At 39.2% G+C, this 19,835-nt stretch overlaps 1 protein-coding gene and 1 long non-coding RNA gene across 19 annotated transcripts in view; one reads left to right on the top strand and one right to left on the bottom strand.

Annotated features, from left to right (window-relative positions):
- The window catches only part of ANKS1B (ankyrin repeat and sterile alpha motif domain containing 1B), a 1,016,307-nt gene that overhangs the window by 719,045 nt on the left and 277,427 nt on the right, over positions 1 to 19,835 (top strand). The window lies entirely within an intron of this gene.
- The window catches only part of LOC139045055 (uncharacterized), a 36,623-nt gene continuing 35,425 nt past the window's right edge, over positions 18,638 to 19,835 (bottom strand). For both annotated transcript variants that reach the window (XR_011502659.1, XR_011502658.1), the window contains one exon: positions 18,638 to 19,185. This is a non-coding gene — a long non-coding RNA (uncharacterized lncRNA). The remainder of the gene's footprint in view (positions 19,186 to 19,835) is intronic.

Here is a 19,835-nt window from a genome sequence, read left to right as displayed (position 1 = left end):
CTGGATGATTCATAGATGCCTAATCTCTGCCCTAGTTGCCTTTTCTACTACTCCACAATTGGATTTCCACACAGCATTCAGAAGATCCTTCTAAAATGTAAATCAAATCATGCCACACCCTGCTTAAAATCTCCGCTGGATTCCCTTCTCACCCAGAATAATATCTTTATCATGGGCTACAAAAGTCAATAGGATCTGGCCCCTTCCCACCTCTGTGACCTCATCTCTCACTCTCCCCTTCTCCTACACTCTAGTCATGTGCTTTCTTTTTGTTCCAGAACATGCCAAGCTCATTTTTACCTCAAGGCCTTTCCATACTGGTCTCCGCCTGGAAAGCATTTTCTTCAGATGGTCGTACACTTGCTCCTATACGCCATCAAATCTCCACTCAGCTGTCATCTCTCACAGAGGCCTTCGTGACCTCAAAGTCACACCCTTCGCCCACTGTCACTATTCTTTGTATTGTCCTGTTTCAGTCTTCATAGCAATTATGGCTACCTGAAGTCATTTTATTTATTTGTTTGATTTCTTCCTTGTTTTCCATCTCTCCCCCAGGATGCAAGGTCCATGAGCTCAGGGACCTTGACTGTCTTGTTCGCTTTTATATACACAGTCCCTAGAACAGTGCCAATTACATTATAGGTAGTCAGAAAATATTTGAAGGATATATAAAGTATATATATTTTATATATCCAAAAAATAATGAAGGAATATACTGCTTTCCCTTTCCTCTGAGATTTGATGGCCCTTTGCTTGTTCTGTCTGAAGGTACTAATAATATTTTACCATTTGTACGCTATAAGAATACCGATGGCAGAGACATTGTCATACCATCCTTGAATTTCCCGATGTGCTTAACTCAATACATGCACATTAAAAGAATGAAAGGAATGAGTGACTCAATGAATGAATATTTTTCTCATGTTGTTGGAATATAATTTTTTTAATGAAAAAGTACCTCAATTTTAAGATGTATCTACAATTGTGTACATTATCACGTGATAATGAGAAATAAAAGAACCTGAACTCAGAATCATTTGTTTAATAAATGGAGTGTTTATTTTTAATACAGAATATCATTCCCATTAGAGAAGACAATATAATAGAAACAATATAAAATTAGACTTCTATCAAGAGGCTGATGCAAAAGTGCTTACTAGGCATCAAATGAGTAGAGAATATATAAAAACATCCAAACACGTGTTCAGCAGCACAAACAGAATGTTATAATGCTACAAATTGATGCTTTGCCTTCTTAGATAATGAGCCCAAACTTCAGATGGTTAATAGTGTAATTTTACTCCCAGCACATTCATTTGCATTCCCTCTAACTTTGGACTGCCAGAAAATGGTCAAAATGTCTCTTCATTTTGTTTATGCAATTTTGGTCTTCAGAATATTTGTGTTCTTCATCTGTCATGAAAAATATTCCATGATTGCTACCTGAGATCCTTTAATTAACATATTGTGTTTTGGAATTGATGAGATTGTTCCTAAACAGAGAAAAGGTGGTTTGCTAAGTGCAATTTTGATTTTTTAGCACACTTCAAAGCATGTTTTTCATGCTTTATTTGTATTTGTAATTTCAAGTTTCAAAGACAAAAGTTTATTCCTTTGAGAGAATAGTTTTTCTGTAATATGCCCTTCTTAATATTAAAATATTCACCAATGCAAAGGTCTGCACGTTCTCAAGTACATTTGATACATTGAACACGTAGAATACATTCAATATACTCTAAGTGTAGACAACTTTAGGACAGTAATCATATTAATTCCTCTCTTTGATCTATTCTTTCCCTCTGTCTTTTGCAATGCTTGACCTTTAGTAGCAAAGCTTAATTATCCATTTTCACCCACCATCCACTTCACTCACCAACCCCAACTCAGTCTTTCCTTAGGTCTAAAAGTTTCTCAGCATTTATAAAGATCAAATTTTACCCTTTTCTCTTTTTAAGAAAGGAAATATACCAAAAGTTCCAAGAGAAGATGGCTTATTTTGTACTCGCCTAGAAACTGTAAGCATATTGGACTTTTTCTGTCCCCTAGACACAGGGAAATTATCTGATTACTTACTTGCAACACATAATTTACCTTTTCCCAGGTAAGAATTCCATGTGGCCAACTCTTTGGATAATCCTCTAAAGTCCTTTTAAAAGGGTACAATGTCTTTTGTCCTTTGACAATATAACACCTGGAGGTCAGGGATGCAAAGGATTTTCATTTTAAAGGTTTGCAGGACTTGTATCAAGGTGCATTTTGTATCTGCTCTCTTAATATTTGTCACCCTGAATTGAAAAAATGTTTTAGTACACAGCAACTTTTATCTCACATGCTAACTTCTTTTTCAATATTTCCTTTTCTAATATTTTCCTGTTTTTATAATATCTTGTAGATTTGTTTAGTAGTTGTCTACACTCACTATCCCTGCTTCTTTTGCTCCAACTCATTTTTAAACCTACTTGGGCTTAACTAGTTCCTCTGCTACTACCCCACACAGCCAGTGCTCAGGTTACCAGTAACCAGTAGAGCAGAAATCCCACAAGCCCCTTTCCACCCTCACCTTACTTTGGCTTCAGTAGGTTCTGGTACTCTTGTCAACTGTCAACACCATCTTCTTTTGACCTCCACGATACCTGGTCATCTTCCTGCCTCTCAGATGCTCTCTCTCCTTGCTGGCTCATTCTCCTCAGTTAGATGTTGGAGTTCCTCACAACTCAAACTCAAAAATATTTGATGACTAGTAAATATTGTTATCATAGGACTCTTGATCATAGTATAGTTTCTGGTATTCGTTGTTTTGTTCATTGCTACTCTTCTCTACTCTCACCTGCATTTTACCTGCCCTTTATTTCTAAGTTCGGTTCAATTTAACCAACATTTGTTGGGGTACGTAGTTTCAATTGTTTTTTTCACCGAATGGCACTGAACACCTCTGATTGGATTAAATTACTCCCTTTCCCATCCTCCATTTGAGATTTTAGTTTAAAAAACCAAACAGTTATCTGTTGTCCCAATAAAAAAAACCAAGATTCTGCAATATTTATGTATTGCTATATAACAAATTACCCCAAATCTTAGCAGCATATAAAAACAGCATTTATTATCTCACAGTATCTGTGGGTCAGGAATCCTGGAGCAGCTTAGCTGGATCCTCTCACTCTGGGTCTCCCACAAGGCTACAGTTATCTCAAGACTCAACTGGGAAGTACCCACTTCCTACCTCTCTCACGTGATTGTAGCAGGATTTCCTTCCTGAGGGTCTTGGGACTGAGGCCTCAGTGCTTCACAAGCTGTTGGCTGAAGACCTCTCTCAGTTACTCGTCATGTGGGCCCCACCACAAAGCTCCTCTCAACAGACATCTCGTTTCAACAGCACAAGCAAGTGAGAGGACAAGAACAGGCTAGCAAAATGAAAGTCACAGTGTTTGTAACATCTCATCCTTTTGCTGTGTTCTATTCATTAGAGTCAAGTCACTAGATTCAGCCCACATACTAGAGGAGGTGTTTACACAATGGTGTGAATACCAGGAGGTGGGATCATTGGGTGCCACCTGAGAAGTCTGCAGATATACTTTATAATGTTCCACTTTACAGTCTAACTTCCATGTCTACATTTGTGGTTAAAATGGAATAAACCATCAACAACAACAACAAAAGGCTTCTTTTATTTTCATGGGCCATCTTAATGAAACTGTGATATTCATAATTAGATGACTTAGAAACCACATTTGCAATCACCACTCGAAAAAGAGGCACATGTCTCTGGTCCATAGGGTTAGGTATAATATAGTGTGATATGATGCAATCATACCCAAACTTGAGACCTCGGCGATTTACCAATTGCACATACACACTTCATGATCTGAACACCACTGATGTAAGTGATACACACAAATCAGTAATCCCACAAAACATTACAAATTTTAAAACCAGGTTCATTCTTCGCTGGTTCCTCAATACCAAAAGGAGCATATTTCCTTCACTAATAGAGAAGTGAATTGGTCAAAGTCTACTGGACAAGACTTTAAGGATGTTAGCAAAGAAAACATGTTTTTAAAAAATTAGCAAAGCTGGAAACTAAAAGGGACTATTTAACTTTAGGCCTGATGAGCGCCAATAGATAAAGGCAACAGCTGACCAAAAAAAGCTTGTGAGCAGGGATATGGAGATACACTGGCAGGGATTGAGAACTCAAATACTTTTAAAGGCAAGACAATATGCAGTGGTGGAAACTATGGCAAACTGGAGAGCACAAACCCTGCCCCCCCTCCAAATGTTGGTTTTGTTTCCAAAAATTTTATTAAGAAAACAAAGCATTAAGAACCTGATTTGGTTATAGTTGTCACTTGGCTACCCCAATGTCATAGAGGAAGAGAGTCTCTCCAGAAATGAGTCTTAATACAATGGCTTCATAGATTATTTCAGAGTTCAAAAGGAGTATTATGAATGTGACGTTATCTCAATTTGGCTCCCTGTCCAAGACTATGCTCTTAAAGACTTTAGTTCTTTCAGTGTCCTTAAATTCAGATGTTTGGTAATTCTAGCCTTGATGGTTGATGAAGATGTGTGCAAGCTTTAGGGGAAAAGTGTACAACCAATGTAATTTCTTTAAAAGTCTAGAAAGGAAGGTTCAGTCTTATTTCCCTGTCACTTAGAAAAATGATAGAAACTCATTCCTAATTCTTTGCTATTTTTCAGAAGGGCAATAGCAAAATGTAGGCTACAGACACCAATGATCTCATGGTAACTTTTGACAGGGTTACTTTTCATTCTCCCATGCCATCACTCACTCTCCACCTACCCTCATTCTTTTTACTTGCATTTCTTTCTTTTCACCGGCTGGTATCTTAAATTTTCATGCCACCCAATGTTGTCCTACCACCCTGAGAACATCCAGTTAAAGATATACCCTCAAACAAAATCCCATACACGTATATACAACATTAGCATGGGGGCCCTAACCTCAAGTTAATACACAACTGGACCCACAGTCTAACTAAGGGCTTAGGATTTTCTACTTTTTATAGGTCTGGTCCTTGGTGAGACAGGCTGTGGTGTTCCTAGAGTCCTTTCAAGCTCCATCCAATTCTGTAAATGTCTTATGGCTCTGGGACAAACAGATATACTCACTTAGATCAGTGTAAAAGATTACTTATTTTTCAGGAGAAGTGTTGGTGCCATTGGAGAATAGGGAAAGAAGAAAGAGCAATTGATCTTAAGGTAAAAAAAAAAAAGTTAGGTAATTTGGAGTATATGAATTTTGAAATGACAGCAAGTCATTCAGATCTTTCTTATTATTCCTTAGCCTGGCAAGTCTGGTGGCCTGCATTTTCCTAGAGTGACCTCCTACTTCATGTCTCACGCTTTCTGTTTATAAGTGGAGACCAATTACGAGTCTGTTCTTCAGGGGTACATTGGCAGAAGGAATGGCTTGTGTTTATAAAGTTCTTTGGGCCCTTTGAAGTGACAAAGCCCAGTACATACAAAGTATACAATGGCTATAACTGGGCTGGATAGATATCCAAAGAACTGCGAGGTGTGAGAGTGGTGCAGTCCTAATGTACTACTGATGCTCTATTCCAAGGTTGCTATGCAGTTTAAGAAAGAAAGATGGCTGCTGCATTCTTCCTAAGCTAAAGAGAGAAGATTTTTAAATGTTTTATTTTAAATGAGTTTATCTTGGAATCATTTGTTACGTAGACCAGAGAGCTGAAATATCATTTTTTACTCATTATCTCCCTTGATATTTACGGAGAAAGAGGGGAGGAATTCTGCAAGTAAATAGGTTCTGATCTATTGCCATCCCCAGCAGCTGTCATCCTTCAACTTTGAGAAGTTCACCTTCATTTAATAAATAACACTGGCTCCCTTGGAGTGATACAGCAATCAGTAGTAAGAGTAAAGGAATTGAGATTTCTGAGCACTTTCTCTTCCTTAATGAAATTCTTCCCCAAAAAATCACAATTTAGAACTGCAAAGGACTTTAAAATATCCAGCTCAACTTCTCAACTGTGTCATTACACAGGTGAGGAAAACAAGTCTGGGTCATATTAAATGACTTTACCTGAGGCGGATTGTTTCTTAGTGACAGAGCTGGACCTAAATCCCAGGTGTCCGTGCTCATGATAATTGCCTCCTGAGTGAATACTGTGCTATATAAGAGACCCAAGGGTCTGAGGATGCATGTGTATTTGTGAGAGGAAACTGTAAAAGGATAGGAAAGATCCAAATGACTAAACACAAGAAAAGGAATTGCTCATAAAATTGAGCTTCCTTTTAAGTTTCAGGCTTAAAAGGCAGTTTTTGAAACATCCATAGACCACTAAACTCCCTTCTGAAGGTTGGAAGGGAAGGCCGATTCCAGGAATCCAAAAGCCCTATAAAAGCAGGAAGGAGACAGACATGGAAAAGAAGAAAGGCAGACATAGACCATGTCAGTTGTCCAGTGACCACTGGGGGTCAAACCACTTGTTTATCCTTGAAGGTGGCCTTAGAGAAGCTTCACTTACAGTAGCTATTGCTGGTTCAAAGAAGGAAAAGCATAATGAAATAAAGTAAAATAACTAAAATAATCTATTTTCTTCTTTAGTCTGGTAGAGAGGAAGGGAAGATGGGCAAGATAGAAGGGTGCTCTCTAGGAGAGAGTCAAGATGCATCTTTAGAGCACTAAACTCCATGGAGATGACATTTTTAAAGGATTAAACCAGGAATCAGCATGGTGTAGTGATTGGGCATGTGCCAGACTCCTTGAGTTTGATTTTACCTACCCCACAGGGGTGTTGTGAGAATTAAATGAGTCCATATTTGCGAAGCACTTAAAATGGAGGCTGGCACAATGTATGCACTATAATTGTATTTATTAAATAAATTTTTAAAAAGAAGAGTGAAGGTAAACCAAGAAAAACATGAAGTTCCTTCCTGCCATTAATTATATCTGAAAATTACTACTCTAGGCATAAGTAATAAGCAAAATAAATCTCCTTTTATTTGTTTATTCAATAGATATTTTATGAAATACCTACCCCATGCCAGGCCCTCTTCTAGATGCTGAGGATTTGGTGTTAGGAAACAAAATGTATAAGGTCACTGTCCTCATGCAGCTTATATTCTAGTGGCAGATGTAGACAAAAAGAAATAAAAATATGTAATTTCAGGTAATGATAAGTGCTATGGAGAAATATTAAGCAAAACAATAGACAGAGGGTAATGAGGATGTACCAATGCTAGTTTAGATGGATAAACTAGGATTCACACCCAGGCAGACTGAAATTCTCTGCTACCTCACTGTATTGTCTAAACACTATACAGCAAAATACAGTAAGGATGCTAAGGAGATATTGAGAGGAGTAAGCTAATAATCCAGATAAGTCATCTTTAAGAAACTTGGAATTTTGCAAAAATGAACTCTCTTGAGCTTGTAGTTTAACCTAATTTAATCCTAGTTTATTCACCTACTACTGGTATCACGTAGGCAAGTTACTCAAATTCTATAATCCTCAGTTTTCTCATCTGTAAAATGGAGACGATGGTGGAACCTACCACATTAGGTTATTATGAGTTATAAATTTAAAATTCATATGAAGTGCCTGGCATTAGGAGGACTAAATTAATATTAATTATAACTGCTTACATGTGTTTAATAAATTCTCACTAAATTAACAAAACTCAATGAAATTTTGCCATTGCGCTTGCCTGGGGCCAAAAAGTAACAGAAGGAGACTCAGTTCCTGATATAAGGCTGTGACTAAAAACACCCGTGATTGCCTTGCACGGTGAGCTTTCCATTCTTACTAGTGTGTTTCTTACAGGGCAGATTATTCATTTTCTAGATAACAAAAGGGCAAAACCTTCAAATCTCATTATCATCCACTAAATTAATTATTTTTGATACATTTAGGATTATTGTTTAACCCATCAAGAGCTAGAAGAGAAAGTCTTTAAAATCAAAATGAGGGCCTTCCTATCTAAGAAATTAGATGAATAAGTGTAATACTGAGAGGGCTTCCTGATTGCATCTCTTGGAGATAATGTAATCAGTTCCCAGCACCCAGTGGAAAGTGGGAGAGGAGTGGAAATGAAGAAGACTTTGAACAGCAAAGTCTCAGTAAATGTGGCATACAATGGCATGGAAGTGAACTGAGAACCTGTGTGGTCAAACCTTGACCGTGCAGTTCCGCTGAATTACTAAAGGCAATCTGATTTCATAGAAAAACAGAACTATGTAAATTTACACAAAAGCTCTGAAAACACATATGCACCATTTTGAATGAGCCATTTTCCCTTACCTTAGTGGTACAATTAAATTAAGTGCTAATTTAATAGTTGAGTATAATTTGGCTATATTTCTTGGTTTTGATCAATAGCACTTTATGTCTGCAAATGCGTTGAGCATCTACTTATGTCTCAGACACAGTGCAAGGAGAAAAAAGATGAAATTTCACAGTACCTGCCTTCAAGGAGATTACAGTCTAGCAGAGGAAGTCAACCAATATCCAAATGATTTTAATACAAAGCAGAGCATGAATGAGCTATAACAGAAGTAAAAATACAAGCTTTGGATGTTAGGTGGAAGGGAAGTTCTCTTCTGTTTGGGGAATCAGGAGAGGGTTCCTGAAGGAGGAGAAAGATGAATTCAAAAAGGCATTCTTATGCACTTTAAAGACTTCTTTGTTGTGGGGAGTTTTGAGATAGCTCATGACACTCCAAGCAAAAAGTAACCCAAATCATTTGCTTAGCTTGTTCAGGCAAAAAGATATGTGATTTTTTTTCTCGTTTGTAATAACCATCCTCTGAAATACAGCCAGTGCCATCAATCCAGCTACGAATTTCATCCATCACTTTGCCCTGCAAGCTATAATGAGTCAAATACTTCAAGCCCAAGCAGACACTTATAGTCAGCTTCAGTGGAGCAGGCCAAACTAGTGACAGAGTTAATATTAACCCACCCCTAAGCTAACCACTTTTTCATTACATGGTATTTCTTTGTGGTTATTTTCTTTGTTGGTGATCAATGAGATTTTAGATTTCCATCTTTTGACTTTTGGTTCTAATCTAATGATTTATGTTCTCTAGACCCATAGTGAACACTCTACATAAGAATCCATATTCTCCAAGTTGTTCCTGAGTATGCTTGGAAAGACACTGCTGAGCCAACACTTAAATAGAAATTTCCTATGTGCCAAGCACTGTTCTAAATATTAGATTAACTCTCAGTTAACTCATTTAAATCTGAAAATTAATTCTCTATTTTACAGATAAAGAAACTAAGGCACAGAAAAGTTAAGTAATTTTCCTAAGGTCACAGTTAGCAAGTTGCAGAGTCAGGATTCGAACCAGGCAGCCTAGCTCCAGAATCTAGGCTCTTAACTCCTTTCCTCACTTCATCTATCACCAGAGTATCATAGTTCTGTGCTCTGCGAATAACCTATCAATGCTTTCACTTTTGGAAAAATGACCATATTCATTATCTCCCACAGATGATCCAGCATCTTCTATTTTGGTAAATAAAAGTTCAGCTTTATTTATTCATTTATTTTTTTGGTTAACAGATAACAACTGTTCTTATCAGAGGAAACGAGTACTCAAGAAACTGTCAAATTCTTTCTTTCATGTCTTCAAAAGAAAATACATTTTAGCTTTACTTGTTCTTTGAATTTATGATGGTATATGTGCTAAATAGATACACTTTACATGATTTTTAAGGTTATAATTTACGAATCAGAGTCCAAACAGGTTAAAAGCTTTTTGTTCAATGCATCATCAGTTTTAACTCTCAACTCCTTTTCTATGTAGAGGTCACTGCTTGGTGGGAAAGTATTGTATTTACAGTTTTCTAATCCTAAGAGGTAAATGTATACTAGGAATTTTTGAATGTGAAATTTTCTCCACAAATGTACACGAGATTAATTCAGTAAGTGTAGAATAGATTGATTTCCCTGCCTTTCACCTCTGGGATTCAATGATATCATCATCTATCAATATTTCTGGTGTGCACTTTTAACAGAACACTTTTCTAAGTGCTATGGATGTAGACGCAAAGTAACAATTGACCTTACATCCCGAGACTTTAGCATTCCCAGTAGGATTGGAGCCAGACGAAAGAGAGCTATGGCAACTCCAGATGCATAATATCTGCAAATACCCACATGCCCAGATGTTCTTCAGTGAATCTCTCACTCATCTGTCCATTCAGACAGTCAGTTCGTTGTGGCCCTATGCTGAGTTCAGAGATGAAGATGGAAAAATGGATAAGACTTGGTCTCCGCCTCAAGGAGTTCTACCTACATTTTAGACAGAGACAGATAACGTCAAAAACTACATGAAAAAAATGCTACAAAAGGAGGGAAGAGCTAAATACATGGGGATCAGGGAAGGTTTTCTGGATTGAGGATGCTTGAGCTGAATCTCAAAGAATTAATAAGTATCTCTAGCCAAGTAGGGCATTGAGGGAGTCACTCCAGACAGAGGATACTGCCCGTGTTCCTGCTGGGTCTGGATACTGTAAGGAGAAATGGATGCCAATATTTATCCATTTCCTGTCTCTGTCTCTCTCTGTCCATCTGTCTCTCTTTGTCTCTCTCTTGTGCATGCTTGCTTACTTTCACGTGCATGCTCACTTTCACACACACATTCACTTACTTCCCAATATATTAACCCCAAGCGAAACTACAGAAGAAACTCTTTCCAAATTTCTCCAACCCATTCAAGTTTTTTCCTTTTCTAGAACTTATAAAAACTTTGGCACTGAATTATTTTCTTATACTTGTATATATTTCAAATGTATACCCAAGGAAATTGCATATTCTTAGAAGGAAGTAACTTTAGATCCCTTTACATTTTTACAATACCTAGGATGGTCTTATATTTATATTTTGCACTTAAAAAATCTTTTGAATTAAATCGATAATAACTACTAAAACTATTGTTAAGAGCTGACTCTCTGCTGAAGATTTACACAAGTAGAGCTGAAAATTCTTAGTTATTTCAATCTCTGAAGTAATTAAAAATTCTGAACTGATGAAAAAAGATGTGGTCTATGAGGCTAGTAACATTTTCCAAAAGGCCAAGCTATTGTTTATTGTGAGTGCAGTGCTCACCCTGATGGTAGTGAACTAGTTCTTAGATTATCCGCTCACTATAGATATAAAAGGAGGTCTCGGGAACTCTAGCCAGAGCTTCAAAGTGGGTTTACCCTTCTCTGAGTATTCTACACCTGAGAATTTCTAGACTGAAATTCCTCCTAATGAGTTGGTCTGGATGTCTCATGTCACATGTGCGCCATTAACCAGACCACTTGCTGACCACGTGACATCTGCCCTTTTCTGACTCTCGTACTCTAGCTTCTTGTGGTTGATGTCTCCTTTCACCAAAGTTTGAAACAATGCCACTAGGACTTACCAAAAGCGTTCTCAGTGTTGTTAATACCCACTGAGGGTGCCAAATCTGCTACCAATGACTGCCAAAGTCTGCTTCATAGCTGCAGGTGCCCAGTGTGTCAAAAGTGCTAATGTATGTGATACTGTCTACAATGCCCAGTATCTTCCCATCAAGGGCACCTTAACCAATGCCAACTGAATGTTCTGCCAATGCCATGGAAGCCTGCCAATGTGGGCACCATCGCCAACTGCAGTGCCCAATGTTGAGGGCACGAGTGTCTGCAATATGGCACCAACTCTGCTAGTTGATGAAGTCGCTGGTGCCAGTTCTGCTGATTCCTTTTGTTTCAAATGTCCCAAAAATGTTTCATGATACAGTTTTTTTGTTGAAGCTTCTTCTTCCTAAGGCATGGTCCATGGGAGCTGGGCCAGGGCCTGGTCAGAGAACCAGATCCTGAAATTCAGAATCACCCATCCAGTCTGACATGTGTCTGTTGTCCTCTTGAATCAAATACGCATGCCTTGGCTGTTTTCTTTGAACAGAAGAGTCTTTTGAGGATCCTGGATTCCTCGTAAAAACAGACCCATGCAAGACCAACCTTGCCAGTCATCCGTAAATTCTTGCACAAGATAGATGAACACAGTTCTATTCAAGCTGAGATCCATGCCACACAGCTGCAGCCACTAAGCTGACAGCGTCCCAGTCCGTATTAGAGAACAAGGAACACTTTATTTTGTGTTTCAGGAAATCATGTGGAATCTGACCACTTCTCACCACCTCTACTCTAGCACCCTGTCCAAGCCACTAGCCTCTTTCTCCTGAATTACTTTCAGAGCCTCTGAGAGGGACTCCCTGCTCCTACCCTTGCCTCCCTGTGAACTATTCTCAACGCAGCAGCCAGAATGATTCTGTTGAAACGTAAGCCAGATCATGTCACACTTCTGCTCACATTCTTGTATCCTTGTATTCTGGCTCCCTGTTTCCCTCAGAGTGAAAGCCAAAGTCCTTACAAGGCTGTTAAAGCTTTACCTTATCTGACCCTGGTTACCTCTCTGACCTGCTCACCACCCCTCTCTTCCTGCATGTGCTGATCCAGTCCACTGGTTTCCTTGCTATTCCTTGAACAGACACCAGGCTCCCTCCTTCCTGAAGTCCTTTGTTCTACCTGTGTCCTCTACGTGGAAACCTCTCCCCCTAGTTGTCAGCACAGCCAGTTCACCATTTTTAAATCTTTGTTCAAATCTTGCCTTCTGAATGAAGCTTCCCTTAACCATCTGATTTAATACTGCATCTTCCCCTCCACACAGACAGACTGTAGCATTCCCAATCCTCCTGCTGTATTTTCTCTTTATCGCACTTATCACTTTTGATGTAATTTCCTTATTTAGTATGCCTGTTAATTATTATCTGTCTCCGCCACTTGAATGTAAGCTCCACAAGGAGTGGCACCTTTATATGTTTTGTTCACTGATGTATCCAGAATAGTGCCTAGAATACAGTAGGCATGCTGTATTTGTTGAGCAAATGAATGAATGAATAAGTGGATGAGTGGATAGATGGACAGATGGACAGACATAAGGGTAGTAGGTCCTCAATTTTGTAGCTCCTATACTAATTTTTGGCCACCATGTGAATGATATCCTTTGTACTTCCCTACCCAGGCAGAACATAAGTTGTTCATTTGTATACTGCTAACTTTGGTTTTACGGTACATTTATCTATTTGAAGTACTTTGGTGGGTGATGTTATTATGCACATGCCTGGAGGGCCTGAGAAAGGACATGGTTTTTAAATATCAAATAAATAGAATTGGCATTCAGAACATTCGTTATCTTCTGAAGACTCAAATTTGGGGGAATTTTTTTTTAGTTGAGACTAATATGCAAACAATTTTCCTGATTGATAGTAGCATTTCAAGGTTCTGTTTTAAGAGCAAAGCAGTGTGCTACATAACCATTGAATAGCTACATGAATATCAGAAAACATGTTCTGTCAGAGGGAAAAAAAGGAATCCTGTGCCTTTTTCTAAATATAGTTCATATTACTGTTGGAGCTTGAAAATGTGAGTGATGGCAAGCATTGTTCAGCACCTTATTCTAGTTTCAATAAATCTTCTTCATCTTTAATCTGAGCTCTTTTTCATAAAAGAGCTTTGCAACAAGGAAATAAATCAAAACAAATAGTGATGTTTAACAGAGGGCTCTAGGGTCAACATTATCTCAACAAGGATTTTAGAAATGAAAAGGTGGTAAAAACATGTTCTTTTATTGAATTTTTAAAAACATCCCTTTTACCAAAAGCTTCAGGGAGAAGCACAATAAAATCATTCAACCCCAAGAACCATATTTATGCGTGTACTGCATAGTGACTCTTTTGGTCTTTTCATCCACATCCGCACAGATCTTACCTGGCAGAAAGCTGCTGGGTTCTCGGGTGATGTTACAGATAGCAGTTACTCTACATGTGCACAGATGAAGCTGAAATGACCAGTGCCTGACTGACATCTGCTCACATTGCTTGCAAAGAGACTAGTTTGCAGGTGTTACTGTTGTTGTCATTTTTTTTCTACCACGATTTATAGAACTTCTCTGTTTTGGCAACTTCACTCCTTTAATTTGTGGTCAGTCCAGCACCTTTGATCAAAGAGGGTGCCCCCTAACCCTGATGGCTAGAGGCTAGACTCATCTGGCTAATGCTTCTGTTTTGTTTATCAACTGACTATTCTGTGCTGTTGGAAGTTGATGGCCCACATGTCTTGAAAATGTTTCTTATCTATGCACTCCGTTGTTTATTACTTCACTTCCAGTTTACTCCATAGTCAGACCTGACAAATTAAGGGATATCTAGGCCCTCTTTGGGCTAGACCTTAGTTTGTTTCTTTCGTTCACGAAATAGAAACCACAGGGTATGACAGTGCCCAGTCCAAAGCACTTTACTTTCCTTTTATTCACCAAAAACGAAGTGCCGAGTAATATCTAGATGTCACCTCCTGACTGCTCCTGCTCTGTTCCTAAAGCTGGGAGCCTTCAGTTGTCTAAATGCTCAAGGGACCCTTAGTTGGCAAGGCTCAATTGGTGGTGGGAAAAAATAGAGAAGTTACCATTATCTGCAATTGTAAGTCCATAGCAACATCCGAACACAGTTCATCTACCTCTGAGGGTTTAAGTTTCTTCCTATTCTTTTATAGAAATTGTATCCATAACAGAGACTAATTCTAAACAAACGAGCTTCGAACAACAGATTTGTACATGTTACATGTCTCCCTCCCTTGCTGCAGACACATGACACAGAGACCTTATCACACCTTGCTTCCTAACAGATTAATCACAGTGTTTTAATCCTTTCAATTCCCACAGAAGGAATATCATTACATGGACCAGCCAGGGTCTCAGTCTCCATCATGAGCATTTTCCCAAAGATCACCTAAAACCCCTCACAAATGAGATAATCTATGTGAAATCACTTTGGGATCTTCAAAGTCTCATATGATTCTTAGGTGATGTTCTTATCAATAATAATCTTATCCATTTTGTAGACATGTCTTTTCCAGTAAAGTTGCACTATGATAGCATTAGATCATGATAGATAGACTTTTTTCTGGGGCCCCATGGTCAGTGGATCTGCCTTTCGCTTTCAAGTTCAATCAGTCTTTTAAGAGCCACTGATGAAACAGCACAGTGATTTCTAAGCCCAGGTCTCAAAGCCTGTAGGAGATCTGATCCACGCACTACTTGATAGACCTGCATTTGGACTTGGCAGCACACTGTCTGCTAGCACTGCTTGTCCTGGTTTATTTTCAGGGCTGCGTTTAGTCCAAGTCTTGGGTAGCAGCAGGACAGAGCAGAAGAGGCTAGAACAAGGAGCAGGACTAGAGGGAAGCACCTGACCATACCAGCTGTCTGCATTACAAAAGTCGTATCAGGGAGTCTGAGAGTACAAAGTACATCCAGGTGGGAAAAGAGAAGGCACAGTCCACTGCAGCTTCATAGGCAAGTTTAAGTAGCTGAGCCTGGTATATCAGGGCTGTTGCGCCAGGAGGTTTACATAAATGATAGGTTTGTGTGTTTTTATCCAGGGAGTGGCATGCCACACTAATGGCTGTCCTTGCCCCCACGAGGACCCTTACCAGTACTTTACATAAAAGAATCCCACTCTGAACCCTCATACACTGTTGGTGGGAATGCAAACTGGTGCAGCCACTATGGAAAACAGTATGGAGATTCCTCAAAAAGTTAAGAATAGAAATACCTTATGACCCAGCCATCCCACTGCTGGGTATCTATCCTAAGAATCTGAAGTCAGCAATTCCAAAAGTTCCATGCACCCCTATGTTCATTGCAGCATTATTCACAATAGCCAAGTCATGGAACCAACCTAAGTGCCCAGCAACTGATGATTGGATAAATAAGATGTGGTATATATATACAATGGAATACTACTCAGCCATAAAAAAGGACAAAGTCGTCCCATTCACGACAACATGGATAGACCTTGAGGGTATTATGTTGAGTGAAATAAGCCAGACAGAGAAAGACGAACTCTGTATGACTCCACTCATAGATGGTAGTTAACATATGAACAAAGAGAACTGATCGGTGGTTGCCAGGGGAAAGGGGGGTGGGGGGAGGGCACTAGGGGTGAAGTGGTGTACCTACAGCATGACTAATAATGATGTACAACTGTAATTTCACAAGGATGTTAACTTTCATAACCTTAATAAAAAAAAATTTTTTTAAATAAAGAATCCCGCTCTCACCAAGTCCAGCCAGATAGCTTCTGGGCCCTTACAACTGTTTTAACACAAAGATTAACCCCAAAGTTAACTCCAACTATGAGTCTCAACACTATAATTTCCAAGAAAGGCAAGCAAAATCCCCAAAGCAAGAAGCAAGCCATTGTAGGGGAGGAGGACGTTTCCTCTCCCCAAATGTGGGTTCATCTGGCTGGAGAACGAATTAAATTCACATGAGACAGAATAGCAAGAGAAAATTAAACAAAGCTTTATGAGGAACCATGGCCCGGGGCCTTTCTTCCCGAAGGAAGAAAGGGCACCGAAGAAGTGGGGTGCACATAGTTGTTATATACCCCCAAACGGGGTGTTTCACATGTGACTGAAACGTCCCTCCCACAATAGTCGCAAGATTGCCCTGTTGGCACAGTGCTTGATGGACACAGCAGGTAATGGTCTGCTATCTCGGTGGGCGTAGCAGGAGGCAAGTCTACGTCTGGAGCTGGGCAGTCACAGGTGAGGGCAGCAGCAGTCGGTTCCTAGCCTAAGGAAAGATGCTTAATCCTTAAGGAATGCCAACGTTGGGAGGGGGAGGGAAGTCAGTTACAGGAGGTTACCAGACTAGCACAATAAAATGCAGATTTTAAGTCCTTGCCTTTGGTATTGATTAAGAGTTTTTAGAGAGAAGGTCATCTCCTTTCTTCTTCCTGGTACAGAGAGGGAGGCAACTTTTACAGATAGAGATTTACCTTACAAATATAAACGTGTCCTAACAAAGGGCAAGTTCCATTCCTCAGAGCCTCCTTCCCTGTCCCAGTTTATCAAAAGCAATCAGCCTCAAATAATACCGATGCCAAAGAGACATATCTTGGGGTGGCCAATTCCAGGTCCCCACACCATCTACCCCACCTCAATTTCCACCATGCTCTTGGACTCATGCCTTTATATCTTACACCTTCCACAGCCCTGAGTCCTCATTTCTCACTCCTTTACATGCCTTTTCCTTGTGCTTTCTAAAACCTTCATCTCCTTCCCTTCAAAAGAATAGTTTACATTGCACTTTCTACTTCCTCATCTCTGACTCACACCTCAGCCCAGCACAGCCTCACTTCTGGGCTCTTCCCAGTAAGGCCCTAGTGACCTATTTGCCAGATGCCATGAACTCTTTTCATTCCTCATCTTAGTAGACCTCTCTGTAGCATTCCATCACTGCTGACCACACCCTCCTTGAAACTCAATTTCCCCCACTTCTCGTCTTGTCTTGGCCATTCCTGTTTTGGTCTCCTAAGAGTAATTCTTATCTTTCACTTTGAAAGTGTTGGTTTGTCCTCAGGCCACTTTTCCTCTCACACTACATACCCTCTGCAGGCTCGTCCATGCATGATTTCAGCTCCCACCCGTAAAAATAACTGAGGTTGATTGAGTGCTTCTGTGGGCCAAGTACTGTGCTAAACTCTCCTTGCATTATTTCACTGAATACCTGTGACAACCCTCAGAGGTAGATATTCTTTTTATCTCTCACATTACTAATTGGAAAACAGATGCTTAGGAAGGTTGAGCAGTTTGCTCAAGGTCATACAGCTAATAAATGGAGGAACCAAGACTCCCACCTAATAATGCCCAAAGTTATGTGTTTCCTCAGACTTCTCCCTCAAATTAAAGCACTATTCAACAGCATCTTTAATTTCTCATATCTCAAAATTATTTGTTTCATCTCAGTCTATTTTCTTTTCTTTCTCTGCTAGTAAGAGCACCATGTACCCAGGTATCAAAGCTAGAAACTTGAGATTTTCCTACATTTCCCCCTTTTTATCCCTTGCATAGTTGTCACAAAGGGGTGGAGGTGTGATTGACAGAAAGATGCCAACTAAAGCAGTTAAAGGAAATAAAGTTTCTTTTAATGGCAACGGATGTGAAAATTTATGGCTTCACAAAACGAGAGACAATGCAATGTACTGTCAAATGAAAGTACAGGCTCCCTTAAATGTTCCACATAAAATTACCTTATTTTCAATTCTCTTTGTATTAGAGGAAAGGCTAAGCTGCTAAAACTGAGACCTCCATAATAAAGTGGTTTAAAGAATAGAACATTTATTTCTCCCACGTAACAGTCTTAAAGTGAGCAGTCCAGGTTTGCAAGTTGGCTCTGCTCTGTGCAATTCTGGAAAGACCCAGCACCTTCCATCTGTCATCTTCTAAAGCACTGCTACTCAAAGTAAGGTCCACAGACTGATGACATTAACATCGCCAGGAAGCTTGTTAGAAATGCAGAATCTCACATTCACCCTCCAACCTGTTGAATTAGAATATGCATGTCAATCAGATTTCCCACATGATTCTTATGTACATTAAGGTTTAAGAAACATTTCCCAAACTCTAGGGTGTTATTTTGCCTGTGTGGTCAAAGCTGGACTGCAGGCACTGTGTTCCAGTTCATGGGAAGATTAAAAAAAAAAAAAAAAAAGCAATTCTAGAGCAAGAAACCTACCTTTTAGGTTGAAGGTGTCAACCTACAAAAACAGAAACCAGTTTAAGAGGCATAGCATTTATTTGGGATCAAAGAATTGCATTTTAGGGAGCACAGATTTAGGTAGAAATCCAAACAGCGTCCTAGTAGGGAGTAAAAGTCAGGGGCTTTTAAAGGCAAAGAAGGGAGGTTTGTATTACAAAGAATTTTAATTGGCGTTGAAGGCAGTAGCTAGTCTTAACTAAACATAGCTTGACTATTGATTCCATCTTCAGAAAGTCTACAATCATCAGTCTTTGTGATCAGGATGTCCGTTCTCCTTCTGACTTCTCAAACAATTGCTTGTAAAACAATTGCCATTTTGGCATAGTCCAAGGTTTGGCCGAGGCCAAGGTTCAAGACAGCAAGGCAGTTTCTTTGGAAAGCCAGCTCCGATTCCATTTTAAAATGGCTCCACTGAACTCAGTTTTGACAGAGGTGACCCGGAAGTTACATGCAGCACTTTCATTACTGTCCCATAGGCTCAAATGTATCGTCTTAGAAGCAAGCAGAAGAGAAGCGGCTGTATCTTATTTCTCGTTGGGCAGACACAAGCTCAGTTTAAGCCCCATTACTATAAAAGAAGAGACAATAGTTTTTGGTGAACAACAATGGGTCTCTGTTTCAATTTTGTAACACTTTTCAGACATAAAAATATCTAATCTGTTACTGACATTTTAGTTTTCCTTATTCTCTTGATCTAATTACCATGCCAATATCATAATACTGGCTAAATAATTTTTTGCATTGAGAACTATTTTTTATTTAATCCTAAATCTATTAAAATGTAATATCATCTTTCCTTCTTTTTATTTCTTTTTCCTGTTTGTACTGCCTTCCTCTTGCTATACCTTGTGTCTTGTGGCTCCATCACTTTAAGGTATCATCCTTGTCTAAACAGACAAAGGTGGTTTCAGACAGAAAGAAAAAATGACAGACAATACAGACATGTCCATACATATACAACAAACCCAGAATATTTCAAATAAAATTGAGAAATTAAGAGAAAATAAAACCATAGTGATCATGTAATCTTACAAAAACCTTCTAGATCAGTGGTTTTCAAACATTTCTTTTTAAAGCAGAGAAAGCTTTTCTTTCTCTTCTTACCTATATAAAATATGGCTTACTCTGGTTGAAGTAGACTAGGCAGTCTCAGAGCCTGCACTGTTCAGCTGCCCCATATTGGCCCTCTTGAAGCTCAAGGATTCCTCAGAGCATTGT

Source organism: Equus asinus, chromosome 4 (genome assembly GCF_041296235.1).
Source record: "Equus asinus isolate D_3611 breed Donkey chromosome 4, EquAss-T2T_v2, whole genome shotgun sequence".
Lineage (NCBI taxonomy): Eukaryota > Metazoa > Chordata > Mammalia > Perissodactyla > Equidae > Equus > Equus asinus.
Note: the sequence above shows the minus strand (reverse complement) of the source record. Positions and strands in the feature narration are given on the sequence as shown.